Here is a 10,427-nt window from a genome sequence, read left to right on the forward strand (position 1 = left end):
GGTAACTTACAGTGGAACAGATCTAGCGAGCAGGAGAGGAACCAGAAGTCAGTGAGACGGCCATACAGCAGAACCATATATCATATTATCAAGCCTTAAAGCAGCCATACAGGTCCATACAACAGATATGTGCTCCATACATACAAGGATTTTGGTGATTTGTCTGACTGTACAGCTGCTGGTTTAACAGCCTGTGGAGGTTACCTCGTAAGATTTGATCTAAGGAATGAGAAGCTGAGTTGAAGGAAAAATCATCTGTGTTTTTGTGTATTTTGTTTATGCTTCCCCCATTTACTTTTCCAGCTATTGTGTAATTGATGCTATGTTCAGATATTAGATTCAGCAGTAAAATAAATTCAGTTTGAATTGTTTGCCTTGAGATTATAATGATAACAGTCATCTAGGGCTAAAGATTTTAACACAATTAGCTCATTCAACAAGCTAAATTATGACAAAGAAACCATGAAAGCAATCAAAGGACTGAAATTTCATACACAGACATTATTCCACTGCCATAAAGATTCAAATTCTTTCTTGACTAAACAGGGAGGAGCAGCAATATCTGATTCACAACAAAGATTCAAATTCATTCCTAAAGATTGAGATGAGTTCAAAACATGACCTCAATCTCAGATCTCATTACAATGGGAGAGCATGTTTGTGCCAAAGGTGACAGATCTCCAGGACTCTTGAATGTGTGTGTTTGTCTTCTAGCCAGAAAATGAATGCTAAAAAAGGGGAAATGGAGATGAGATGGGAGAAGAATGAGAATGCGAAGGCTCCAAAAAATGACCAACCATTTCACCACTCCGAATACCCATTGAATAGATAGATTCTCCTTCAAATCAGTGCCTCATCTGGTAAGAAAAGAAGGAGGCGAGATGGGAATAATTCCCGATAGAACCACCCCAATGCATTGAGTAAATTCTGTTTTGATAGGAGATCCAAGGGCAATATAGGCCTTGCGGGGCAGGGGGTGTTTAGAGATGAGCATGGTAACATTCCAGGGAGGTTAGACCAGTTTAAAATAATCAAAATTTAATTTAGAAAACACTTGAAAGTAAGTTGAAACCTTTAAAACTTAATGCATTTAACTCACAATTTAGTTAGTGTATCTGATGCAACAATAACCCTTTACTAACCCTCCAGTTCAATTGATTTACAGTTAATTTTGCAGAACCACAGTGTTAAGCTTACTAATCTCTTTCGCTAACAATTAAACATTAGATTACAGAAGTGCACTTCAGCATAGCAAATCTAGTTTAGTGAGAAAAAGAAAAAGGAAATGAAATAACCGCCACATTTAGCGGATTAGTAAAATCACCCAATCATATTAAACAAGAATGGAGCAAAAGCAGTCCATATTTTAGTGTAATAAAAGAAATTACAATACATTCCATATTTTAGTGTAATAAAAGAAATTACAATACTTGAGACACTGCACACAAGCAGCTGGTAACTTGAAACTCCAAGATAATGTAAAATTTATCCATCTATGGGCTGGTTCATCATCATGGATAACATGAGAATGAGGAACTTGTCCATTTATGGCACCTCAGTCTAACACAAGCTGGGTTTCTCATCTAATACTGTAGGATGAAGAATAATAGAAATTTTTTTTAGTATTAATGCCCATTGTGTTTAACAAATTCTTCTTAGTCAAAGCTTTGAACGCCTAAATTACAATTATATTCACGCTGATACAATTGTTATCGATGTCTGAAAATGATGTCCATTCGATATATAATACTGTGATTTACGAAAGCCTACACAGTGAATACCATCAATTGTTCAAACAGTAAACCTCGAGAAGGAAATTCCTCTGAAATACATTTGAACACTGTAAAATAAAATATATGAATATGTATCTTCCATTATTATATGTTTAATCAACGGTTACTGAAGTGAGTATCTTTCAGCGGCTCCTATGGTACCACTCTTTGTGTATCCTTGTCTGCGTGGAAGCTCTCCCCAATTCCGATATCCTTTCCAAAAACTTTATATACTGTGTCTTCGCATATTCCTCTGGTAAGCTGAAGTCCATAATTTTAAGAGCAGGAGTGCTCTGAAGCAAGCAACCTACCACGGCGATTTCCCTATCATCTAATTGAACTAAATCTACCCCTAAGAATTGAAGATTAATCAACGGAATGCTTAAGCGTGCTGGTACTGGATCTCTGGCTAGCTCCTGCATTAAATTAGAAAGCATATCAGTCAACTCTGCCCTAGATGAGATTTTAGCCCTAGCCTTTGCTGATGCACACCAACGATGCACATAAATAAAGAGCGGGTCAGTTTGCCCACGATGCACATAAATACACAACACAGCTTTGGACTCCATATTGTCATCATACCATGGGAAGCAAGGCTTTAACATTATACATGCATAATGAGAATAAGAGTAAGAATAAATTAGCATAAAAATGAATTCCTTACCCGAATAAACATGCAACGAACCTCCAAATGCTCGAGATTGGGAAGTCTCTTGAGTAGCTTGTAGAAAGGAACCAACATCTTTTCAAGCGATGGCCAAAGTCCAATGTCAAGTTCCTTCAAAGTTTCGAAACTCCCCACTATCCCAAGAAACCTCTCTGCCGATAAATTGTTTGCTTCCTCTTGCCACAAAAACATTGACAATTTGATCGAATTAGTGCCAAGCTGCATTTTAAGTTGAGATACCACATAGGAAAACTCATGAAGCAACACCCCGTAAATAACCGCCACATTTAGCAGATTAGTAAAATCACCCAATCATATTAAACAAGAATGGAGCAAAAGCAGTCCGAAAGACTTAGTATAGCATTCACAGAGCCAAAAAATTGTGAAGATTACAGAGTGTCTGTCAAAAATCAGAAAGATTGCCAAATACCTAAAACAAATAGTAATAGAAAAATCAAATAGCAGCCAAAAATAAACCCTTTGGATCTGCCAGGCACGACATCGTCATCTAACGTAAATCCGATGCTCAAATTCCATCTATTATACAAATCTAGGCCCTTTCTTTCGTCTCTGTCAAGAAACTGATAGTCTCTGTCAAGAAACAGATAAGGGATCTCCAGCAGCTTAGAAAAGATTGTAAGGGAAGGCGTCCAGGGGATGGATGAGGTAGGTCAAAGCCAGCACCAGTAACATGAGCACTTATGTTATCCCTTGGTCGATGGCGGTGCCTGCAACATCAAGATACATTCCTTCAATCCTGTTATAAATCCCGTGACGAATCCCCTAATGAACCGAACCGAAAAGAACTTTAATGTCGCAAAAAGCAGAAAAAAAGAAAGAATAAAAGGCTGAGATCTTACCGTCAGACGAGGGAGCAGGAGCGGAGCCTCTGCATTGGCGGAAGGTGCGAAGAGATTAATCAACAGGAAGGCGACAGAGAGCATCAGCACCGTCACGGAGACAGACGAGAAGGCCATCTCTGCTGAAGAATAACAAGAAATGTCGATGTCGGCAAACAAGAAAATCAAGAGAGGAAGAAAAGAGGAGCTGCGGCAACGAACCTCGGAGAAAGCAGGAAGTTCTCGGCGCGAATAAACAGAAACCCACCGAATAAACGGAAACCCGGAAGTTCTCGGCACGGAGAATAAACAGAAGCCCGCCGAATATGGATGCCAGGTGTCAACCTGAGATTGAAAGGGACGACAAAAGTCTCTTTCAAAGGGAAGGCCTATCGGCCTAATTAATAAACAAAATTAAAATTAATTCATCAACCTACAAGTCAGCTCCATGTTACATAATACATATCGACTCTCCATATTACACACTATATAATACGTTGAATGAATCTGTTGGACAGCACCACCCCAAGTCAGTTCTATTACACCATTGGTCAACATTTAATTAAAATAAATTAACACAGTTCAGGTCAACATCTTTACTGTCGGTAGTCTCCCTAAAAAATAGCTTGATTCTCAGATCAAGTGCAGTATTGTGACTTTCCTATGGATCTTTGAAAAACATTCTTCAGGGACTTGATAATGCTATACAAGTACTATTACTAAGTGCATATTGTGGAGGACCTTGGGTTATAAATAGGGAGACTTTACTTCATTTTAATGCTACAGAATCTGAGTTAGAAGAGTGAATAGTTGTAGAGTTTGAGACCAGATCCTAAGTTCAATGAGCAGCACTGAAGGTTACTCATGGAGCTCCCGAAGTCCCTTTCTTTTGAGTAACCTTAGAGCATACTTTGGAGAATAATCTTAGAGCATACTTTAAAGAATACCCTAGAGCACACTTAAAGAAACCTTGAGAACTATTTGGAAATGGTTTATTGAAGCACTCTTGAGACCTTTGGATCATGATTGAAGTTCTCATGGAGTGACTTTGAAGAAAGTTGATTAGGGAATATGAAGAGTTGTGGAGACACCTTTTGTGGAACATAAAAGTTGTCATTGATTAATGAAGGGTTATTGAATGCTGATAGAGAACATTGTTGAAAACATTGGCCAGGCTTGTTGCAAAAGTGTTTGGGAAGCCTTGAAGAAAATCGTGTACTCAATATTGAAGAACTAAAGTAGCAGGTTGGAGCCCTAGAGGTTGGAGCCTCATAAAGACTAGGTTGGAGCCTAGATGATTTGATAGGGTTGGAGCCCTCGAGGTTGATGTCTCGTTGAAGTTCGAGTTGGAGCTTGGCATAATGCAAGTGAGAGCCTCGTTGATTGAAGATTGGAGTCTTCATCTAGGGTTGGAGCCCTAAACTATTGTTGTACTTGAATTATTGTAAAAAGAGGATTGGAATCCTCATCATTGATTAATAAAATTATTTATAACATTTTTCATTTTGTATTATGTTTATAAGTGATCTAATCTGCTAAAGTAACAATTGTAAAAGAAACACTCATTCACCCCCCCCCATAGCCTAACATCTTGAAGGTAGATCCTTAGAACACAAATGGAAAAGTCAAGTAATAAGGCTTGCAAACTTATAGAAGTTGAAATAGTTCTTAAGGAAAAACTTATAGCTGCCCTAGAAGAGATAAATAATTTGAAAAAGGAAAATGAGGAACTCAAGAAGCAAGCACAAGATGGTGACCATGACCTTGACAAGACAAGGAAGTAAGTGTATCTTTTCAAGCTTCAAGTACAAGAAAGAGATGAGGAGCTCACCCAGCTAAAGCATGAATTGCATCAAAACAAGAAAATACATCATGAAGAAGTCATATCCATGACAAATCAGTTGGGTAATGCAAAGAAAAGGAAAGACATTTGGTCAAACCGTCTTGAACAAAGACATGAGAACTTTAAAAAACTTGAAGGAAAAATTGGTCAATACAAGGAAGAGGTATCCTCCCTTAAATTTAAATTGGAAGAAACAAAGAAACAAACACAAGGAGTTTAAAAGGTGATGGAAGTTTTGTCCCTCCTAGAAGGACAAGTAGGTGAAGCAGAAAAGGAAAGAAATTCCATGGCATACCAACTTGAAGAAAAAAATGAAGAAATCTTAAGATTGAAATCAAATGTCTCCTCTCTTAAGGCCCAGACATGTGAAGCAACAAGGATGAAGGAAGAGATGCAGAACCATATAGAAAATAAGGATGAAGAATGCAAGAAGATGAAAGAAGAAATTGATATCCTAAGGAAAAAAAATTGATTATCTGAACAAGAGTCTTGCCTCTTGCCTCTTGATGAGTCACCCATGAACAATCATGCTATGAGACATATCTCCTAACAGATCTCTCACGAATTTTGCAGAAAACATTGTTTGACAAGTTTATCTCTCTTACATAAAGACATCATCTACTTTTGAATTCCTTTCCATCAAAGCATGAAAAGGCTTTGGGTGAGAAATTACGTTCAATAACATGATACATTTTCCACTACACATACAATGGACCATTATTGAAGATACCTTCCACTTGAGCACAAAGTAGTAATCATTCTTGGGTTCCATAAGAAAAAAGGAGAGACAGAGGAGTTTATGTAGGCAAGCGGGGTTGGTTGATCACTTGAAGAAATTTAAACTAAGAAATCTCTCTTTTACCACATTTCCAAAAGAAGGAAAGCATGATTATAGGGGGAGAAACATGACAAGAATAAGCATGGTAGGGGAAACACTTGATGGAAAAAGGCATTGTCAGGACACCCCACTTTCCATTGATGTCAAAGAGGGAGAGAGTGTTTAAAGGGAAAAGAATATTGCAATCAGTGACAAAGGGGGATATTGTTGGATAAAGTTGTCATATATTTCAATAATAGGGCAATCTAGGTTTATTGATGAAGCATGCCCTAGATGAAACCTTAGGTGTTGATTACAAACCCTAGGTACCAAGGATGAAACCCTTGTTCCAAACGTTGAAGATGACGGAAACCCTAAGTCTATGAAAAAGGAGATTAAGTGAAACTTGTGGAGGACCTTGGGTGATATACAAGGAGACTTTACTTCATTTTAATGCTACAAAATCTGAGTTAGAAGAGTGAACAATTGTATACTTTGAGATCAAATCCTAAGTTCAGTAAATAGTAGTGAAGGTTACTATTGTAGCTCTTGAAGGCCTTTTTTTTAGTATTCTTAGAGCATACTTTGAAGAATAACCTTCTAGCATAATTTAAAGAATACCCTAGAGCACACTTGAAGAAACCTTGAGAACTATTTGAAAATGACCTATTGAAGCACTCCTGGAGACCTTTGGAGCATGATTGAAGCTCTCCTAGAGTGACCTTGAAGAAAGTTGATTAGGGAATATGAAGAGTTGTGGAGATACTTTTTGTGGAACACAAAATTTGTCATTGATGAATGAAGGGTTATTGAAGATTGATAGAGAGCATTGTTGAAAACATTGGCAAGGCTTGTTGAAAAAGTGTTTGGGAAGCCTTGAAGAACATCTTGTACTCATTATTGAAGAATTGAAGTAGTGGGTTGGAGCCTCATAAATACTAGGTTGTAGCCTGGATCGGTGGATAGGGTTTGAGCCCTCGAGGTTGGTACTTCGTTGAGGTCCAAGTTGAAGCTTAGCACAGTGTAGGTCGAAGCTTGGTTGATTAAAGAATGGAGTCTTCATCTAGGGTTGGAGCCCTAAACTATTGTTGTACTTGAATTATTGTAAAAGAGAATTGGATTCATCATCATTGATTAATAAAATTATTTATATCATTGTTCATTTTGTATTATGCTTATAACTGATCTAAAACTGGTAAAGTAACAATTGTAAAAGAAACACTGATTCATCCCCCTCTCAGTATTTCCAACACTTTGTTCAAGTTCGTCTCTTTGGCACGAAGAGATTCCTTGGCAGTCGTCCTTTTCAACTGAAGATAATGCATCTCGTAGATGCTTCTCACATATTATTCTCACAGACAGTGTTCGCCAGGTACCATATGCACTACTAAAGCGGGAGACATGGTCAAATCCACCTCGATCTCAATCAATAAGTACTCAAATATATGTGGAGTTTGAACGAATCTCGAATCAATAGGTGGTCTCATTGCTCTGCAAACGCATGAATTCATGCAGGAATTCGAAGACACTGAAGAGTTAGTTGATTATGATGGGAACCCACAAGAATTCTATGCCGAGGCCTCCCAGTCCTCTATAGGTCGTGCATGTGGAAACATGTAGTTTATCTTCCACAAAATTCCATATTTTTCCATGTGATAAGGCATGAAGCAAGGTTGTTAACTTGTTTATAGCAATATGGCTTTATGTTTTGTTCTTTTTGGATTCGAGAAAGTAGTTCTTTGAATCCCCATGAGAGGTGAGGGGTGGTGCTCGAAGAAATAGTAATGGCGTTGCCATAGAAAACAACTAGCAGTAGTTACTTGAGGTCTGGAAGCATTCCTCAACTTGGGACTTAAATCAATCACGCAACAAGTACCAACTTCCCTCTTTCCTACTCTGAACTCAAAAGAGGGAAAGGAGATCTCAGAGCTAAGAAAGGAGGAAGACAAACATACCTCTTTAGTGGTCTTACCATATAGCTGCTCACTCAGTGCACTTCCAACCCTTGAATGGCATAACTGATTTGACTGCAAGAAGGTTAGTCTCTAGAAAGTTGTCATGAAAGAATCAATATTTCACTACCTTAATATTTCAGAGCAGTTTCTCTACTTGAGGAAGAGAACCAACCGATATTGTGCTGATGGCCATGGCTAAGCGTTGTTGTCGAAGGCATATATTCTTTACATACAGTTTAGCCTGTCCTCTTAACATATTTTTTTACTCCTACATGGTTGTAATACCTGTCGTTGTGAAGATCTACTTCATGTTTTCCCCACACAAGTACATGACTCCGTTGTGAACAAATGTCTAAACATGAGACAAGGTGGATTGCAATACACCAATTGAATCATGTAAATAAAAAAGCAATGATTGAAACTTTACATATCCGAAGAGGAGAAAACTTTAGTCACTCAACGAAATAGCATTTAATATTGTGAACTAATGCTAGCATTAGTTTACACATGTGAAATATATGAACGAAAAATTCTTTTTTCCACGTAATATATAGTCGTCCTCGGGAAGAGGCCAAATAAAATTATGAATCAACAAAACTATGCTCAAAACACGACGGGGAAGAGACTAACCAACTTAAATTTATGTTAACACCACCATTTCGATTACTATAATCACATTCGTGCCTTTGGCAAGGACTAATAATGGAAAGTGGAAATGTCATATAAAACATAAGCTGCGAACTAATAATGGAAAGTGGAAATGTCATATAAAACATAAGCTGCGAGGGAACCTAAGCATGTGTTATTACAACATCTTTATGTGACAATGACCTTGTTTCTTTCCTGAAAAGGGACCTTGGTGCACATTCCCAAATGCCACATCATTGACAAATATTATTCCTATGAGTAATCATGGCACCTTTAAATTGAAAAATTTCCTATTTAGTAAGAAATATAAATATAGTTTATTATTTTATAACCTAAATTCATATTGGTAAATTAATTTATTATGGTATCATATAAAACTCCTACGTATTAAATCAATATATTAGTGAGATGAAATAATAATTAATAATGCCAAAATTTATTTATTGAAAGTATTTGTACATATATAATAAATCGTTAGCATACTATGGTCTCATAATAAACAGGGCATCACAATTTAATTCTTTAATTCTCGGAAAATTATAAATCATATTATAAGTGTGATTCTAAAATAGGCATATATAACGTACAAATAATATTTATACTTTATAAAAATGACAAAAATAATAATATAAGTTAAAATTTACATGGTTAAAAACATTAAATATATATGATATTTATTGGTTTCGTCTAATTTAAATGATGTGGTAATAAATAAACATTTTTTTTGTTTATATATATAGTATTAATTAATGGTTTACACCCTGCTTTTATATATATCCACGTATTTGTTTATTTTATGGGTTGCATATTTCATGGATATGGGTTTTATACATACAAATATGTGTATAAGTTATATATATTTGTCCATATATGTATAACCCGTGTAGAGAGGTATATGTAGGTAAGTAGAACTAATTTAGTTATTAATAAAAATTTTTAAATAATATTTATTTTCTTTTAAAATAAATTTTACTTTAATAATTATTTCTATAATGTTTTTATATAGTAGCATATTGATAATTAGTATATCAATAAGCTATTATGAACTTTGAATTAAACCTTCAGTAACACTTCCCATAACCCATAAAATACAATTTGTATAGTAAATAATATTACAAAGTGGTAATGCTTTAAAGTGATATGATGAATTCCTACATAGTAAGATAAGGAGTATTACACATTGTTTCCCATCAGAATATACTACCTTTCAAATTAGGATGAGGTAACAGTACCACCCTTCTTGACCTCGTTATTAATAACAGCTGCCTGCAAGTAATAATAGTAGAAAAACATATACCTACATACTAGCTTGCTACACGTCATTTTGTCGCAGTAGGCAAATGACCATGGGTTTGGATCTCTTGTTATCCACAGATCTGTTCATTAGTATTACTATAATTACACGTGTTCCATAGTATTACTATAATTTTGAGAAAAAATAAAAAATAAAAAAATTTAATTAAAGCACTGCTGTTCAAATTAAAATGGCTCTGTCCAAGTACTAAAATGGGTCTGTCCAAGTACTCTAAGTAAAACGCACCACAAACAAACGTAATAAAAATCTAGACGCTCCAACGCTTCCGCAATTGAGGTTACGACTTTGAATCACTACGCTTCGCTTTTCCTGGCATCGTCTCCGGGCCGAAAGGTTCCGAAACACTGACACCGTCTCCGGGCCCAAGGGTTCCGAAACACTGACATTGAGCTCCCCTGAGCGGCGAAGTGTTCGAATCCTACGGAAACGACGTCTAACGAAGAGAAGGTTGAGGTTACAAGGGTCTACCAGTGCCATTGAATTCGACTGGTGCATATTTTGACAGGTTCCTGTTGTCGATTCCTGACCCCAAACCCTAATGGCAAAGGTCGTGCCTCAAAAATGACCATAC

Source organism: Pinus tabuliformis, chromosome X (genome assembly GCF_031772625.1).
Source record: "Pinus tabuliformis cultivar Carrire ecotype Pingquan chromosome X, CPIR1, whole genome shotgun sequence".
NCBI lineage: Eukaryota > Viridiplantae > Streptophyta > Pinopsida > Pinales > Pinaceae > Pinus > Pinus tabuliformis.